At 42.6% G+C, this 19,627-nt stretch overlaps 1 protein-coding gene across 1 annotated transcript in view; it reads left to right on the plus strand.

Moving 5' to 3' along the window:
• The window catches only part of LOC100696994 (potassium voltage-gated channel subfamily A member 1), a 42,134-nt gene extending 27,323 nt beyond the window's left edge, over positions 1 to 14,811 (plus strand). Inside the window, exon 3 of the mRNA XM_005475734.4 lies at positions 11,979 to 14,811. The gene's annotated coding sequence lies outside the window, so the exon portion shown is untranslated. The remainder of the gene's footprint in view (positions 1 to 11,978) is intronic.
• The last annotated feature ends 4,816 nt before the right edge of the window (positions 14,812 to 19,627 follow it).

Consider the following 19,627-nt stretch of genomic DNA (forward strand, 5'->3'; position numbering starts at 1 on the left):
AGATATTAAGGGGATAGGATTAACAGTTTACCCTGATTTTTTTCCCAGAGATGGAGCTCCATCAGAAATACATCTATAGTTGCATTCGGATGGGATTAAAATCATCTCCCTGTGAAATCGGAGACAAACATCCTTCTCAGGGGGTATAACTCCAGGTCCAGTCAGTTAGAAATCTCCATAAATATACAAATATGAGATCACGCATAGTCATGCATGATCATTAAAGTAATGCAGAGGTGGATACATTATGATCAGGAGCTGCTTATCACTGATTTGGAGCCAATTGGGTCGAAACTACTTTATCTGCTTTCCTGATTCCTGTTTTTATCTTTGAAAGCAATGCTGATAAAATTTAGTAAGGATATGGTGACAGCTGCAGTCCTCTTCTCGACTGCCCGTCACCATCAGATTTCCCATGATTCCAAAGCAACAAGCAGCCAGACCATCTCTGGGTGTGAAAACACATTTGGATACAGTCAATTTATGCATTGAGCTGTGAGGTGTGTGTGTGTGTGTGTGTGTGTGTGTGTGTGTGTGTGTGTGTGTGTGTGTGTCATTTCTCTCTCTGTGCTGAGGCTGAAATCTGTGCAGATCCTTTTTGGTTGCAGAAATACTTCCTGAACTAAGGTCTTCAAGTATGTTTTTTAAATGATTCTTTAATGTTTTTAATAAAACATTTTGCTATTTTAGTAATAGTAGTAGCTTTTGCTCTTCCTGTTCTTTTAACTCTAAATGGGAGCTTAATTTGAAGAACATAAATTTATCTTGATATTGAATATGACTTAGAACGATATAGATAATGATAGATTGATCTAAAGATAGATGAATCTTTAGAAAAATTTGTTTGAATTTACTTTGTTTTAGCAGTGGAAGAATTACAGATAATTAATCTGTTTATAATACAATGTTTAGTAAATCAGTTTATTCACTTATAATTTATTTGCCTACTGTTGAATATTAAATAAATAATCATGAAATAATAAAATGCTTCCAGTAAAGTTCTCCAATAAAAGCTTAAAATTTGTGAAAAAATATTAGAAAATATATTTGTCACGGTTCTGGGTCCGTTGGACCCAGTATTTTGAGTTTATTATGCTTTGGTTTATTTTGCATCTGGGATTGTTTTATTGTTCTCTTGTTGTGGTGATGATTATGATGTCTATTAGTTTCATGTTTCTGTTTATTTGTGTTTAAGGAATGGTTCTTAGTTGTATCTCACGTTTAGTTTAGTTCAGGTTCCATGTGTCATTTTCCATGTGTCTCTCAGTGTCGGGTCTGCGTCTTTGTGTAGTGTTCTTGTTTCCTGTTTTATTGTGAAGGTCTGCGTCTCATGTGAGTGTGTTCAGTTTTACCTCTGTCTCGTCTTGTTAATTACTCCCAGCTGTGTCCACCACCTGTGTGTAATCTCCCTGTGTTTCTCTGTGTGTATTTAAGTCACGTCTTTAGTCATTGTTGTTGCTAGTCCGTCTGCGTATCCACCCTGTTTCATTCTGTGTGTTTCCCTGCCGTCTTCCATCATTCCGTCTCCTGCTATTCGTGTTCAGGTTTGTGCTCTTGTTCAGGCTCCGTAGTTTAGTTTACCCAGTATAGTTCAGTTCTCCGTTTGCTGTTTGTCCATTTCCTTTGTGTTTAATAAACCACCCTCTCACCGGTACAAGTGCCTGCGTTTGGATCCTCCTTTAATTTCCACACGGCCCCTCTCACTCGCCGTGACAGTACGGACTAGCCAGATATGGATCCAGCGGCATTCACCCCACCCTCGGAGCTTCGAGAGCTCATAACGGACTCAGCTACCAAAATAATCAACCTGTGGCTTGAGCATGAGGGTGAAGCGTTTCTTTACGTTCTGGAAGTCAGGCTACGACAGCTTTTGTCCGATTATCCCTGGCTATTGGACTCACTCCACCCGCTCATACAAAACTTCATTCTCCATGAACTACACCTTCACCCCCCCGCCGCCACTGCTCACCCGCTCGCTTCAACGGAGGACGTGCCGTCCGTACCGCCGGATGAGGAGTTACCCGGCCCGTCGGAGCCGTCTCCACGGAGGAAGCGACGTTCACGCCGCCGGCGCGGCACCCCACAGCCGGAGTTCAGAATGACAGAGCAGCCGGCTGTGGTGAGTGAAAGGGACACTTTTCCTGCTGCGTCAGATTCAGTGACTGTGTTTTCTGGCGCTATTTTTTGTGTGCCTTCTGACGCTAACAATGATTTTTCTGTCTCACCCATGGCCATTGCGCTTCAGACTTCCTTTTCTGAGCCTACGTTCAGAGTTAATGACTGTGTTCACACTGTTTCTGAGCCTGGAGTTACTGAGTTTAGCATTATGAGTTTAGAGAATGAAAATGTTTGGGACTCTTTTTCATCTGCACTGGTCAATTCAGGGGAAGCTGTAGACCTCACTGAAACAGAGCTTCCTGACCATATTCCCCCATCCACACCTTCACCACAATTCAATGTGGGGTCTGTAACACAGTTAGCAGTACAGTTAGCAGTTCAGTCAGCAGGCCAGCTGCCCTCAGTTCAGTCAGCAGGCCAGCTGCCCTCAGTTCAGTCAGCAGGCCAGCTGCCCTCAGTTCTGTTGGCCTCTCCACCACCTATTACGCCTTCACTACAGTCGTCTCCGCTACCTGTAGGTCAGTCTGTAGTCGCTCCGCTGCCTATAGCTCAGCTGCCACTTGTTCATCTGTCTGCTCACTCACTCATTCAGTCACCATCCTCACCGTCTCGTTACGAGCAGGGAACACACTTCACCACGACATCTGCTGGTTCTCTTAAGCTGGTCACCTCAGAGACAGTTGCTCCCTCTAGGGCCTCCCCAGAGGCTGGGTGTCACTCACCAGCTGACTCTGGACCCCTAGAGGTCAAGACGCCAGCGCCAGCAGTTTCACTGGGGAACTCACCAGAGCAGTCTCGGCTCTCAGCGCCCCCTGAGAGCTCAAGTGATTTCACCCGTCCGCCTCCGTCCTCTGCTGAGTGTATTGGGGAACACTTTCAGCCCTCTGAGGACTGCATCCCACTGTTGCTGCCTGAGTCTAGCCACTGTGCTGCTCAGTTCCAGCCAGTGTCCACACCGGCAGAGGTCTGCGTACCTGCTGCCTCAGTGTCTGTTTCCGCTGGAGGGCCCGAGTCGCTCGTCCAGCCTCAAGTTTCGTCCGCTGGGGGTTCGGGAGAGCCCAGCCAGCTTCAAGTTTCGTCTGCTGGGGGTTCGGGAGAGCCCAGCCAGCTTCAAGTTCCGTCTGCTGGGGGTTCAGGTGAACCCAGACAGCATCCTGCCTCGTCAGCTGGGGGTTCGGAGGAGCCCAGCCAGCTTCAAGTGTCGTCAGCTGGGGGTTCGGGAGAGCCCAGCCAGCTTCAAGTTCCGTCTGCTGGGGGTTCAGGTGAACCCAGACAGCATCCTGCCTCGTCGGCTGGGGGTTCGGGAGAACCCAGCCAGCCTCAAGTGTCGTCTGCTGGGGGTTCGGAGGAACCCAGCCAGCCTCAAGTGTCGTCAGCTGGGGGTTCAGGTGAACCCAGCCAGCCTCAAGTGTCGTCAGCTGGAGGGCCCGAGGAGCCCGTCCAGCCTTATGCCACGTCTGCTGGAGGGTCCGAGGGGCCCGTTCAGCCTCCTGTCTCCGCTGGAGGGTCCGAGGGGCCCGTTCAGCCTCCTGTGTCGTCTGCTGGAGGGTCCGAGGGGCCCGTTCAGCCTCCTGTGTCGTCTGCTGGAGGGCCCGAGTCGCCTGTCCAGCCTCCTGTGTCGTCAGCTGGTGGGCCGGAGTCGCCCGTCCAGGCTCCTGTGTCGTCTGCTGAAGGGCCCGAGTCGCCCGTCCAGCCTCCTGTGTCGTCAGCTGGTGGGTCCGAGGAGCCCGTCCAGCACCACACCTCGTTAGCTGAGGGTCCTGGAGGACCCAGACAGCACATCCTCTCGTCTGCTGGCGGTCCGGGGAGGGCTGTTCAGCCATCACCGGCTAAATCATCCCCCGCGACATCTACATCTCCGCCTGCAGCATCATCATCTCCGCCTGCAGCCGCAGCATTATCATCTCCGCCTGCAGCCGCAGCTTCATCATCTCCGCCTGCAGCCGCAGCTTCATCATCTCCGCCTGCAGCCGCAGCTTCATCATCTCCGCCTGCAGCCGCAGCTTCATCATCTCCGCCTGCAGCCGCAGCTTCATCCGCAGCCGCAGCTTCATCCACGCCTGCAGCCGTCCCGCTGCCGTCAGGTTCCGCAGCCGTCCCGCTGCCGTCAGGTTCCGCAGCCGTCCCGCTGCCGTCAGGTTCCGCAGCCGTCCCGCTGCCGTCAGGTTCCGCAGCCGTCCCGCTGCCGTCAGGTTCCGCAGCCGTCCCGCTGCCGTCAGGTCCGGCCCCCGTGTCTTCATCCACGCCTGCAGCATCATCGCCTGCAGCCGTCTCGCTGCCGTCAGGTTCCGCAGCCGTCTCGCTGCCGTCAGGTTCCGCAGCCGTCTCGCTGCCGTCAGGTTCCGCAGCCGTCTCGCTGCCGTCAGGTTCCGCAGCCGCTCCGCCGTCGCCTGGTCCTGCCTCGTCGGCTTCGTCCACGCCTTCGTCCTCGCCAGGTCCGGCTTCGTCCACGCCTTCGTCCACGCCAGGTCCGGCTTCGTCCACGCCTTCGTCCACGCCTGGCCCGGCTTCGTCCACGCCTTCGTCCACGCCTGGCCCGGCTTCGTCCACGCCTTCGTCCACGCCTGGCCCGGCTTCGTCTGGTCCTGACTTGTCCACGTCTGGCCCTGCCTCGTCTGGTCCTGCGGTTGCTACACCGTCATGGGACCCAGCTCGTCCTGTTCCGCCTCCCCTCTGCCGGCCGTTTTCCAGGCCTCTAAGTTGGCGTCATGGCCGTCGAGGTCGGCCTCCGGAGGGAGATCGTCGCCGCTGCTGGCATTGCAGCCGACCTCCGGATCTGCTCAGTGGCCGCCGTTGCCGTGTGCACGGTCGGCCTCCGGAACTGTTTGCCCGTGGCCGCCACTGCCTTCCAAGTGGCCGGCCTCCTGAAGGGTTTTGCCTGCACCGCCGCCATTGCCGTGTGCACGGTCGGCCCCAGAACTGTTTCCCCGTCGCCGCCATTGCCGTCCGCACGGCCGGCCCCCTGACCTGTTTTGGCTCCTGTGTGGCCGACCCCCGGGTCGACCTCCTGAACTGTTTATGGACTCTTGTTGAGCTTTGGTTTTTGTATTTTCCTGTGCTTTGGGACTGTTTTCTTGTGTTTTTGAACTGTCTTGCTCCTTGTTTTTTGTTTGGTTTCTTTCCCTCCGTCCTTGACCCCCTCCACCCGCCCTGGTCTGGTGCTTTGTTGTGGTTTTTCGTTTAGGGCTGTCGGGGGCCAGCCCTTGGAGGGGGGGTACTGTCACGGTTCTGGGTCCGTTGGACCCAGTATTTTGAGTTTATTATGCTTTGGTTTATTTTGCATCTGGGATTGTTTTATTGTTCTCTTGTTGTGGTGATGATTATGATGTCTATTAGTTTCATGTTTCTGTTTATTTGTGTTTAAGGAATGGTTCTTAGTTGTATCTCACGTTTAGTTTAGTTCAGGTTCCATGTGTCATTTTCCATGTGTCTCTCAGTGTCGGGTCTGCGTCTTTGTGTAGTGTTCTTGTTTCCTGTTTTATTGTGAAGGTCTGCGTCTCATGTGAGTGTGTTCAGTTTTACCTCTGTCTCGTCTTGTTAATTACTCCCAGCTGTGTCCACCACCTGTGTGTAATCTCCCTGTGTTTCTCTGTGTGTATTTAAGTCACGTCTTTAGTCATTGTTGTTGCTAGTCCGTCTGCGTATCCACCCTGTTTCATTCTGTGTGTTTCCCTGCCGTCTTCCATCATTCCGTCTCCTGCTATTCGTGTTCAGGTTTGTGCTCTTGTTCAGGCTCCGTAGTTTAGTTTACCCAGTATAGTTCAGTTCTCCGTTTGCTGTTTGTCCATTTCCTTTGTGTTTAATAAACCACCCTCTCACCGGTACAAGTGCCTGCGTTTGGATCCTCCTTTAATTTCCACACGGCCCCTCTCACTCGCCGTGACAATATTTTTGAATGTTTTTAATTTAATTATTGAAATAACCAAGTATTTGCTATTAAAATCCAAATACAATCCGAAATAGTTATACCATAATTAAAGGGCAGCATGTATGAAGAAAAAACAAAGATATTTGATCCTTAAATAAAATTAGGAAAATATAAAAATCTCACATTTTGAAATGAAAATATATCATAAAATAAATAAAAAAATGTTACAAAATAAAAGTATTCACTTCTTAGTTTTTTGTTGCTGTTTGTTTTTCAATGAAGGACAAATAATTTTTTTATGTTGTAAGTTCAAACACAAAAGGGCGACATTAAATGATTCAATAATAAAATGAATGGCTACTAATTAATCTCAAAAAAAAGAAAAAAGAGTTAAGATAAAATAAAAAGGTTTTATATGATCACATATTACTTGAGTTAAATGATTACTTATCAGGAATAAAAAATGTTGCAATTGAAAGTAGAAATGTATATTTGTGAATAAATTATATTTAAAAGAATTGTTTTATAAAAATAATAGTAAACAAATATATAAATAACTACTAAATAATTTTTTGTCATAATATAAATAAAGGACAAAATAAATACATAAATTAACCACAACAAACAACTCTAAGAAAACAATAAAATAAAAGGGTTATGTGATAAGGTAATATGGGAAAAACAAAAATAGAAGCAACATATTGCTACCTTCAGCTGTTTGACTACCTTTACTGTGTATTTCACTGTACTTTCATTCAAATATATTCATATAAAATAGATTTTACAGTCCTGCTAATATAAAATCCATACTTTGTACATCTACTAATTAAATAAGTATTTTTATGTTTAAAAACCTACAGAGAAATTTGTCATTCCTAGGCATCCGTACGTGTGCCTGTCAAATACAGGCGTTTTTAGTCTCTTAGCTCAGCTTTTTCACTGTGAGATGCGGTAGCTATGGCAACCATGGATAACTTCAAATTAGTGGTGGATAAAGAAGCCCTCCAGGTTAGCAGGATGTTTCACAACTCCAGCCTCTTCTCTCTGTGCATTACTCCTAATGAGTAACGCCAGACATACAGGACTCATGAATACACGAATACACACACACACACACACACACACACACACAAATGAAACAACACATCCCAGCTTTAAATAGTCCAGAGGGCAATGAAGCTGCTGGACCGTTAAGAGCGAGCGCCCAAATGTCATCGTTCTCATCTTAATGTAAAATTTCACGTGTAGAGTTGAGCCTGTGTGAGATGGGGAGGGAAGTGGCATCAAATCATTTCCTTCATTTCATTTTAAACCTTTCCAGACATAAATCCTCAGAAACAGCAGAGCCTTAACCGACTCGAACCAATCCATGATCATTTCACTGAATTTCAAAGCAAAGCATCAACAAAACAGGACAGGCTGGGTGCCCTGACACCAAAAACCAACCAAAGAAAAACACAACCCACTCTCCTCCTCCTAACAGGAGAGAAGCAAATCCTCCAGCTCCTCCTAGTGGAGAATAGTGAGATCGACCAGAGCACCAACAAAGCCCAAATGAAAAGCCTTTTCACCATGTTTTCAAAATTTTCACAACATTTTAAATTTATTGTATTATTGTTTATTTCATTGTGAATAAAATAGCTTCTGATTCAGAAATATTTGGGTTTTTATCATTTAACCCTTTTCTGGAACAGTTTTTATGGGATTATTACAAACAAGATGGTTTGTGGCTAAATCTAAAGACAACAATTGCACCTTTAAGCTGTCCCTCTGATGGACTCATTTCTAATCCTGTTCATCCTGCTCACTCCTCACTCGGAACATCTTCAGCTCGGCCTCCTGTCTTCGGGTTAGTGTGCATAAATCGCTTCGTTAGTCACTATTAAATATAGGATTAAATTGTTGGCACAGTTTCAGTCAGAGGTTTTAAAACACTCGTTCATGTGAGCAAAACACTCAGCTGCAGACTTTGTGATGTCTTTGTGATGTCATGAAGAGGAGATATTAATAATGCCTGGAGCTTTCTTTAGGTGCCTTCCCGGCTTTGACAAATGTCCAGCTAGGGTAAGCATATTTACTCAGGGCCTTCTTGATATGATGTTTTTCTTGTTCCCTGGCTTCTGTATCTGTGGGGGTGGTGTTCTGTGTGTTGTAGCATCCTGATGACACCCAGTTTGTACCCCAGTGGATAATGAGACTCAAACCTTAAATACTGATCCATATGCGTAGGTTTATGTTAAAAATAAACCTTTAACTTTACCCCATTAATGATTGAAATTTCATAGTCTGAAAAGGCTAACCTGCTACTTTTCATATCCTGCATGGTGAACTCATTAAGTTGGTCCACCAAGTTAATGTGATCAATAAATTGTGGTACAACCTGAGATTTGATTTTCACCCCGGTGTCATCCACATACCTGAACCAGTGACTTAGTAGTGGTCCTGTTACTGAGGTTGGGATCATCCTGTAATCTCTTACGAACTACTGACACTGCTTCAGTGACTGGAACACAAGTGAAGAGAGATGTAACATTGTACAAGACCATTGTTGGTCTTAAAGGTAAACCCTGTTTATGTATCTTCGGTAAACCATACAGACTTGGTGTAGCTTCCCCTGATAAAGCCTGTGGTATGAGGTCCAGTCAATAGCTTTGTCTTGTTCTAACTGCTTCAGACAACCACTCTCTTCCTGTAACCACTTCCTGGGTCTCATTTAAGGGGCTCATAAGTATTTCTCATGACAGTCTTTCTGGTTTAGGAAAACTCTGCACCTACCCTTGTCTGGCAGAAAGATGATGATGTTGTCATTACTAAGTGATGTGAGTGCCTTCCTCTCCTTTATGCTGATGTTGGATGCTAGGGGCTCTGCATTGCTTAAACAGGCCTTTGATGGTCTTTGATCAGTGGTTGTCAATCAATCGTCATGACAATTTGCATTTTAATAATCATGAAACTGACCTCACAGCCTATTGTTAGTCAGTGGTGCCAGTTTCAGTCATTTTGCAAATGTGCTGTTTATAAGGTTGGGGAAACCTGCAGTCAGTTTCTCCCACTGAAAATGCTACGTCCAAATGAACAGAATCAACTTAAACTGTGAATCATGCAAAGTTGCTCTAGTGGAAACCAGGAATAAAAACATTCCAAACTTGGTTCTGGAGTGTGTGTGAACTCTCTGGAGATCCAGAAGGAGAGCTCGTTTCCTTTCAGATGGGCACAAGCTTCATTAATCTGAAGTGTCTGAAAAGACTCTGTATGACCTGTCGGCAAGTCTGTTGACAAGGAAAATGACCTTTCGATTGTTTTGTTTCTTCATTTGGTCCTGATTCAGCAGCTATGGTTGGCTGCAGGTAAAGAGTCTGTATGGAAAACCCATCTGCAATCATATAAGTGTCCACTGTAAATGGGTGGATATCTCAAAGCTGTAAGCACAGTAAACTTTGTCTCGACCCTCTAACTTTTCACTGAATCCTCTTCCTGCATATTCAGAGCTGGGATCCTGAGGATTACTGGTATTTTAAAGAAACTAAGGATGAAGCTGTGAGAAGCCTTCACTCTGAATGACAGAATGTTGTTATTGTTACGTAACACATGTCTGCAAAGGACAGTGGTCTCAGAGGTGGTTGAAAGGTCGTCTGCTTTGGTGGGATTCACGCTGTGCTGTGGCTTCTCAGCTCTGTGAGTGTGAGGTTAGTGGGATGAGATTAAACTCTCCTTTCAAATCTCAGTTTAGCCTTTTATTTAAACCTGCAGTTCCCTTTCAGAGTGTAATAGTAGTGAAGACTTCACACGTTTCGAATTCAGGACTGATGTGTTTATTTGGCAGCTGGGTGGGGGTGGGGGGTGTTGTCGGTTGTGGTAACACCTCGTGACCCTCTTGGAGAGCATTTGTTGAGGGAAAGTGTAGGAGGAAGGTTTTCCTGCCTGCTGGATTTGGCTGCTGCATATGCTGCAGTGGATTACACTGATCCAACTTAATGCCTCAGACGCGCAATCATAACTACAGGAGCTGCTGAGGGCACAGCCGTGGACGCTCGCAGCACCATCTGCTGCCACCGCTGGGGGATTAACTTCGAGGAAGATGGTGTAAGGTGGGGGTGGAGCCACATGCAGACCCTGAGCTGTCGACCACCCTACAGAAGCCCTCTTACTCTCAGCTTCTTTCCTATCCACACAAACCCTCACACACTGGTTTATAATCTGTGGAGTAAAAAATCTGACAAAGTGTCATTCCTCCCTCCTGGTTTAAACTTTCATGCACAATCAAGGACACACAGAAGACACAACACAAAGAGGAAACTAGCTCGCCACCAAGCTAACATTGTTAGCTGGCATTAGCTGACTCATATTTTGTATTCCGTTACTCCCCAACACTGACCATGAAGCAGGTTCAGCATATCCAGGATCTCTTTCCCTTATCTGGATTCACTTAAACTAACATCTGCAATTACATGCAGGGGGTTATCAATGTGATAAAACTAATCAGTGTGTATTCATCTATGTGTGTGTGTGAATGTGAAAACAGTAAAAGCCCTGAATGAATCTGTGTGAGTAACACTAGAAAAAAGAGCTGCATTAATAAAGTTTATTTGAAGCAAAAAAGAAGCTGGCAGTTACCACAGTCTGAGAGTAAAGATGAAGAAAAACAGACTGTAACAGACTGCAAATTTAATATAAAGTCCAAATACAAGCAGGTGCTCTGATTTAGGATCAGATGTTGATTCTTGTAGAATAGCAAATATTGTTTGTGGCCAAAACGAAACATCAGGAATAAAGTTTCTCTCAGGATCTAAATTTCTAACTGAAGCTGTTCTGACAAAGTCTTTAAACCCCAGTAAAAAACCTTAAGACCCTCTGACTGTCTGCACTCTGAGCACTCAGGGATCTTCAGGGATGGTGACCTTATTTTGCAGGAATCTGATTGGTCAGTGATTTCCTGCCTGTTGGTCTCTGATCTGGAATATAGCCTGCTCTGGAGAAGGTTGGGTCTGCAGGATCAGTTACTGTGATGCTAAATCCTGCATTAAGGTACAGGATAACACATCCACATCTGCAGCCAATTTATTATCTCCAATTAACCCAACATGTAGGTCTTTGGACTGTGGACCTGGAGATGACTCACTCAGGTACAGGGAAAGCAAGCAAAGTCAAAGAATGAACCCAGCTGGGCTTTGAACCAGCAACCTTCTTCCTGTGAGAGGACAGTGCTGGCAAAATGATAAATTTGATCCTTTAAATTTGACAGTTGTGTCGACTCAGCTCAGTTTGCTACACCTAATAAAACAACTTTTGCAGTTATACAAAGACCCCCACCACCCCCCACCCCCCAAAAGAATCTCACCTAAACCTACATATTGCCTGGTCATTGGAAGAACTGAAGCTTTTCTTTTGATCTTTGAGAAGTACAATTATCTGGTTTTTATTGGAGTTTTTCAGGTCCAGTAATGACGGCTGCCTTTCTCTGATCGTCCTGATTAGCACTAAATGTTTGGCCCAAATGTGCAGGCTTCTTTGGGTCACATGATGCCCAAACTTTTTGTGTCAAAACACCCATAGAAACAAGCACTTTAACTCTGAATGCATCCAGGAAGATTATCTTTTTCTTCTCTGTAGTTGCCACAGCAGCATCCTCAGTAAGTACCACCTGTTTGGCCCAGATGTGGCCCGGTATCTACAGCTGATTTTGCGCAACATTTGGCCTCATTGATGGGTGGATGTAGCTGCATCAACTCAGGCATAGGACCTCTTTATATCAGCCAGATATCATGTTTGTTGTGTCACATCTGGCTCATTTGCTGTAACTTGGCCAGCAGTGCCATAAGCAGCCTGGATTAGGCCCGAATGTGTCTGCTGTCTGAGCGGAGTGTTTATTTTGGCATCGGAGTTGTGGATCTTTAGTGGAATATGCTTTGTGGAATATGCTTTGTGGATATTTTCTTGTTTTCCTATTCTCCCCACACTAACTCATCCCATATTCTTGTTTATGTCTCCACAGAGAGTTTAAGCCCTGCCCTCCAACCATCAGGAGAGTCGATCCGACCACAGGAATTCCCTCCATCAGGAAACGCCAACAACTAAAAACCTGCTGCTGTGCTTTGAAAATCATCATCATCCACCCTTTTTAGAACTCTGTGCCTTCAACCAAAACTCACCAGTGATACTTCTGAAGCTTTTTTCTTCACTTTTTTTTCTTTTTTCGAGCAGGACCCAGAGGACATATCTGCCTGATGAAGGAGGGCCCGGGATCCTGCTGCTGTCTCTCTGAAAAAGAAAAAAATACCAATCAAACCCGACATGCAACGTTTCAATCATTTTAACATCCCACCGTGTTCTTTTTTTAATCAACCAACTGTGTCAGTGATTTACTTCATATCGGAAGAAATCCCTTGCTGTGCAATATCATCGATATTTATGTGAAGCTGTTATGTGGATTTAGACTTTGGATGAACTTTTTGGTTTATTTTTGTAATGATGTTTTCCTGATTTCTATTTTTCTAAAACGGTGTAAGAGAAATGAGGGGATACAAACAAAAAACAAATTTTAACAGAGACGGGACTTTCAGTTGTTGGTAAAAAGGGTGTTTAGTTTTCCTTAAATCCTCCCCTTCCTGCTGTGACCAGGGCCAAAGCCATAGCCTATCTCAGATAACAATGGATGAAGCATTTCAAACGACCAGTGTCCATAACAGCAAGATGCATTCAGGGTCTCACATTCTCACGTGTCAGCTCATCTTAGCTGTTTGTTTCCTGTGTGTTTCAGGGCGTTGAATCCGAAGTATTTAGTATTCTCTACCTTTGTGTGGCCTGTTTTTCTTGCTGTTATTTTGTACTTCCTCCTACATATCAGTCAAGCAACTTTAAGTGGCATGATTATGTGTGCCTGTAGAGAGAGACATGAATGAGTGTCTTCTTCACAAATTGGACATAAAGTACTGTAAACTTTCAAATATGTCACAGAGTGATGGCTGGATAACAAATCCATGAAACAGGGATCTAGTGGTTTAAAAAATGTGGAGTCAATTAGTTAAGTGTCTAAAATACAAATGCTTTTTCTAGAATAACCCTTTATTTGGAAGCATACTCAACAAAACCACCCGTTCAAACTGTAATTTTTCTATGAGCTTTATAAAGAATGAAAAAAAGGAATAACTTTACCAGCACTTACAGATTTCAAGGGTTACATGACAGCTTATCTATTATCTATTTATTATTTATTATTATATACAACACAACACAACAAAACAATACTTTCTGTGTTAATGACCATCGCCAGCAGCTGTGACAGGGCAGCACAGATTGACATCCAGATCAATATTTTATAGAGCAAATCTTTATTTTCTGACCTACTTAATTTTATTTCAAAAAGGCTTTCTGTAACATTAAAGTTCGAGAGTGTAAAATATCACCACTAGATGTCAGTAGATTGCAGACTGCAGTCAACTGAGTACTGTTTTCTTACGTCTCCCAATTCAAGTACATACCTAGCGACGGTGGCCACTGTAGGACAAACAAATTTTAATCAGCCAAGAGATCTCTAAAACATCCCACGATGGCTGTAGTTAAAACACTGTAACTAATATATTATATAATAAAATAATATCCAAACTGTTTTTAACATATTCGAATAATATTAACTTAGCAATAAATCAGGGAATTTAAAAAATGCTTCACTTAAATATTTAATGTTTTTATCCCTGAGACACCTCAAAGCTTTAGTTGCAGTTCATCTGTAGTGAGCGTACTCAGATAGCAAAGTCACTCCAGACCAGATCAGCCCTAGGGTTTTTTTCCCCATCTTTGTCAGTCCACTGTTTACCTTGGCTATCAATGCCAGGTGAGAAGCATCCACATCTATTTTGCCTGGAAGAGGCTGAAAAACTTTGTGAAAGTAGTCAGACACGAGTCAATGTGTCAGTGAAGTTCACTTCTGTCTGATAACAGTCATAACTGAGGTGACTTGTTGAGTATAACAACAACTCAACTTATATAAATAGTTTCTTTTTAAGATGCTTTGTTGAAGTTAGACTTATATTTTGTGAGACGAACCATTTAAAGCCATCTTTGAAAACCGAAACCTCAAAATTAAGTAAGTAAAATTTTATTTATATAGCACCTTTCTAGACAGAGATCACAAAGTGCTTCAAAAAGAAATGCCAGAGCATTTACGACAAAACAGACAAAAAAAAGTTAACCAAACGCAAAGGTTAGTTTTTAGTTGTTTTTTAAAAGAGACGACAGAGACTACAGTGTCCACAGATCTCAAGGTCAAAGGAAGAAAATCCAGTTTAAAACATCATCTATAACACCATCTCCAGTTACTGGATTTAAAGGTGTTCTGTCCCATATAACAATAAGAAACCACAGGCAGAACAGGTCAGCTAACATTAGCCAACCACCACAGCCGACTGAGAGAATAATCAAAATATGAGCACAGATTTTTACTCAGCACTTTTGGAAAGAAGATGTAAACAGATATGTGATATATGGTTTATAAACTCTAAAATTCCATTATTGTAAATCAGTCTTACAAATGTGCTTTACAATGGTTTATAGTTTGCATGTAAAAAATAGACATGAATTCCTGATATGAAGCCTCCAGCTGAACGTGCTCATGCTTGACCAGAGAGCAGATGTTTACCGGGCTAGAGGTAACAGGAGCTGAAGGGCTGGTTTTCGACAGATTTCTGTACAACAGGACGTCTTGTTTGAGGTTCTTCCTCACAGTCTTCATTTTTAAGACCCAGAAGTTTCCTTTATTTTAGTGTGAAGAAGTTTAAATACATACTGAAAATAATCACATTTAATAAAGCATCCATTTATAAAACTGAGGAACCACCTCCGATGTTTAATAGAAGGAATGTGTCTCTGTGTTTCCACATAAAACTGGTAAAATGTCATCACAGAAAAATCTTGCAGTGATGAATCAAAGAAACTCATCAGCAGGTTCTTGTGTTTAGCCATCTTAGTTTGGCTTACAATGGCAGGCCATGAGTGATGTCTTTGTCAGTTAGAAGGCTGCACCACTGAGGAGGATCAGTAATCTGGTTCAGATTCAATTAACTGCATAAACTCTCTGATTATTAGTCGTTTTTGACAACTTGCAACATGCTGCATACTGGTGCAATGAAAACTCCCAAAGTTACACCCCTCTTCTTTACATGTTTTTGCACTCTGTAAAGTTATCCAGTGAGCCCTCTTTAGGTGTGCTGGATCTGGCTCTCAGGGAACCCATTTGAACTAAACATTTGAAGCGGACACTTGAGTAGAAATCTAGAATATTTCCATTTGAAAAATGCAGTCTTGAGATTGATTGTTATATTCAGAAAGGTTCAATTAAAGGTAGAATAAGGTGTAGACTTTCAAATATTTAATAAAGACAATGTGGAATAATAAATATGCTTAGAAGTTGAAAGTGGAAGTAAAAATATAAAATATATAGGAAAACTACAGCCTGACATTGCAGCAGAAAAATTCATGTACCAGGGAAACCTATCACCGGTGGATAAAAATACTATTTCTTGAAAGATGATGGTTATTAGTCTTCTATTGAAGATAAAAGTCTGAAATTACTCGGAAACATCTTCATATTATATATAAAAGATGGGAGTCATAGCTGGTGGTACAGTCCAGACTATGGCACCAGGTTGTGGGTTTGGATCTCTTGGTTGAAGGAGTTAGATCTCTGGGCTAAATGTGGCCCTGTCTGTAACTTGGACACCAATTTGGACCAAACTGTTATTTCTTTTCTGATTTTTATGTCCAAATGCTAGATATAGAAGCTCTGAAGATGAGTTGAAGCTGTGAATTTGATTTTCTGTGGTAAACAAGTTGCCTCCAAGGCTGGAAATGAAAGCCATCTTTAACATTTTGGTACTTTTGCCATTATTGACTCAGATGAGCTAGGACACAAAATCTGGGTGTGTGTGCTTTTATTGTGAAACACTAGAGGAATTCCTTAGTTTTTATAAATAAACAATAACCATGAGTGAACAAGGATGAAGAAACCAAGAGGAAAAATAGGCCTGTTTGAGATTTTACAGTACTTCCTGTTTTATTGTCTCTGCCCTGTTCTCTGCAGCTGTGAACTGTGCTCCGTCAACCCTTGAAGCTGCTAACCCTGAACTGTGCAGATCGGAGATGTCGGAGATGTCCAGCCTTACCCTAAAGTCCTACAAACATCCTGCATTAGCTCTCCTTATACCTCTTTCACACACAAACACGAACTGCTCATTATTAAAATCAGCTAGCGATTCATTTTATCCAGTTTGATTCAGTTTGTGCCTCTCAAGGAATTTTTATTCTCTGAATGCCGGACTGAACAATCTTACTTGTGTCACATGATGTTCCTGCTTTAATTCACCAAAAAGGTGGTGACTGATAGAGGTGGTGCCGACAGTCCTCTATAGTTTTAATCAGTTGGTGTACACATGTGGACTGATAGGCACCTGTGCTTTAAACTTTTGCACATACCTGCTCCAGTTTTGTAAATTTTGCTTTATGCTGACATCTTAAGTAACTCTTACCTTTAGTAATCATCATTATTTCCATCTAGGTTCTGATAATGGTGTTTTATTAGGACCACAGAGATTTTTCTCCTGGAGATCTGATTTCCAGAGATGAAGCTGCATCAATCTTTTATTCACAGTGTTTCGAACTATTTTAGCTGCTAAAATTATTACCGTATTTTTCAGACCATAAGGTGCACCGGATTATAAGGCACATTAAGCAAAACAAAACAGTCAGATAAGTCAAACTTTACTCAACTCATTCTTCTTGCTTCCTCCACTCTGTACCATTGATTCATTAATGCTAAATTTTTTCGCAGCTGCTCTATTCCCATGGTATTTCAGTATATTAATGACTAACCTCGTATTATTATCTCACTTGTTCTCCTGACTGAAGTTTGGTCCATTTACAGCATCCTGCCATGCGATTGCATTTGTCCATAACCATCAGGAACCCTCACGTTAACTTTTATTGAGTGGAAAAAAGGTAGTGTTCATCCTCCAGCTTCACTGTATTTATGTTATGCTAACATAGTTGTGTCGCTAGCGATCACGTAGCACACCATTATATACCAGCTAGCCCAACTTCAGTAACCCTACAAACGTCGCTGCTGTTTAGTTTTCTGTCTTCATTTATGTTGGAAGTGATAGCAGAGCTGTATGTTTTAATTTGTTTCAGAAATCTCTCAGTCAGAACATGATATATCATGTTTAGATGGAAACTAGTGAGCTAACTTCCTGCTAACTTCTAACTCCATAAAATTTAATAAATTCTGTTTTCATGGATGCATGGATGTTAAACTTAATTGTTACACCTGGCAAAGCAGCAACGCTGATCAATTTTTTAAAGATGAAAAAATTTAGACAGTTTTTAACTGTCAGTGATGCCGCAGTGTTCGTTTGACTTTGGGACCTGAAGTTGACGGAGTTTTGGACCCAGATTACTACGCAAGGCTCCTGACTACGGTAGCCATAATGCTCCGGTGCGGCTTCGTGGCCTAACAAAGTCGTACTAAAAAATTTTTGACTGATTTTTGAGCGCCGTGTACCACATAAAATCAATTCGAGGTCAGTAAGCACAATCACAATTCATACATAAGGCGCACCCGATTATAAGGCGCACTGTTGATTTTTGAGAAAATGAAACGATTTTAAATGCACCTTATAGTGTGGAAAATACGGTAATTGTTGTCAGAAATTCCTTTTTTCAAAGTTTTTTTGTTTCTCTTTGAATTCTTTGTATCTTCACAGTTTCTTGTATCTGTGACAGATGTTCTAAAATGTCAATAATTTTGCTTTTTATTCATGGTTTTATGTGCAAGATGCAACATTTGGTTAAACAGCTTATCTCAGCTGTTTTCTTTGAGTATCTTTTTTAATCTGTTTCATGCAGAGATTAAAAAATTCCAGCCAAATCAAAGCCATCTGAAATATATATTTCACACAACTTCCCATTAACCTGAAAACACCAGTGTCTGTAAAATCATGAATCGATCTTAAACTAAACTACATTTAAAGATTTTCCAGCATAAAGGTTTCAGTTTGGTATATGTTCTGCAACAATAACTTTATGGTTTCATCTGCTTTTTGTTTAAGTTAGAGTTAGCATAAAGAAATTTATAGGAATCTTTTTTTAAATTTGAATTGCAAGTTTTTTATCTGCACTCGTGATAAAACCCCTCAGAGGCACAAACTGACGCTCGTGGCTCCCACATTTTGCAGCATTTTGGACATTTTCCAACACGTCTGAAAAAGTGACTTTCTGTTGGAAACCTGCAAAGTTTTCTTAGTGCATGACTTTGACTGCATTAGCCCAGCAGTCGTACAAACCTGGGGATGTTGTGTTGTACCGGCAGTAGTGGAATTAGTTTCCGTCTGTGTGAGTGTGAAGCTGCTGCCCTCCATCAAGAACCTTTACTGACACCTCTCCCAAAAACAGCGCTGCCAAACTGGTCTGAATAAGCCAAAAGTTTCTGTGTGTAGAAGTGGTTTAAGTGTTTCACATGTTAGACCTCCACCCATCAATGTTACATCGTGTTTTTAACTAAAATAATCCTGTTTGTTAAACTGTTGATAATATATGCAGAAGAGTTATGAAATAAACAGAAACTAACTGGAATCTGCTGCTCAGCTGCTTTTCACTGTTCTTCCACTTGGTGGAGCTGTTGAATTTTCTGCATTTCAAACAGACTTGCCTGTACAAAAGTCTCTTAATGTAGAGCAGCCACATCACTTTAGTTACTTATTTAACACCTTTGCAACCATTCTTTGAAGTTATTTGTTGGACCCTGCACAGCACACAGAAAGTAATTTAATTTAATTCAGTTCTATTTTATTTATAAAGCCTCAAAGCAGAACAACAATCATCTTTATGTTGTAAGGTAAAGACAATAATACAGAGAAAACTCCAACAATCAGATGACCCCTTATAAGCAAGCACTTTGGTGATAGTGGGAAGGAAAAGCTTTTTTTAGCAAGAAGAAACTTCCGGCAGAACCAGGCTCAGGTAGAGTCAGACAAGAGAGCCAGAAATTAATAATAACTAATAATTAAATGCAGAGTGGTGTATAAACACATAATGAGTGAAAAAAACTGAGTGGAGAAGAAACACTCAGTGCATCATGGAAATCCCTCAGCAGCCTATATCTATTGCAGTCATAACTAAGGGAGAATTCAGGGTCACTTGATTCAGCCCTAACTATGCACTTTAGCAAAAAGGAAAGTTTTAAGCCTAATCTTAAAAGTAGAGATAGTTTCTGTCTTCTCAGTCTAAACTGGAAGATCGTTCCACAGAAGAGGGGCTGGAAAGCTGAAGGCTCTGCCTCCCATTCTACGTTTAAATAGTCTAAACAAGTAAGCCTGCAGTGTGAGAGTGAAGAGCTCTAATGGGGTGATATGGTACTATGAGGTTTATAAGATAATATGAGGTTTATTAAGATAAGATGGGGCCTGGTTATTCAAGGTCTTTTATTTGAGGAGCAGAATTTTAATCTTGATTCTGGATATAACAGGGAGACAATGAAGAGAAGCCAGTATAGGAGAAATATGCTCTCTCTTTCTAGTCCTTGTCAGTACTCTTGCTGCAGCATTTTGGATCAATTGTAGGCTTTTCAGGGAGTTTTTAACCACATCCTGATAA

The sequence above is a fragment of the Oreochromis niloticus genome, linkage group LG17, assembly GCF_001858045.2.
Source record: "Oreochromis niloticus isolate F11D_XX linkage group LG17, O_niloticus_UMD_NMBU, whole genome shotgun sequence".
In the NCBI taxonomy this organism is placed as follows: domain Eukaryota; kingdom Metazoa; phylum Chordata; class Actinopteri; order Cichliformes; family Cichlidae; genus Oreochromis; species Oreochromis niloticus.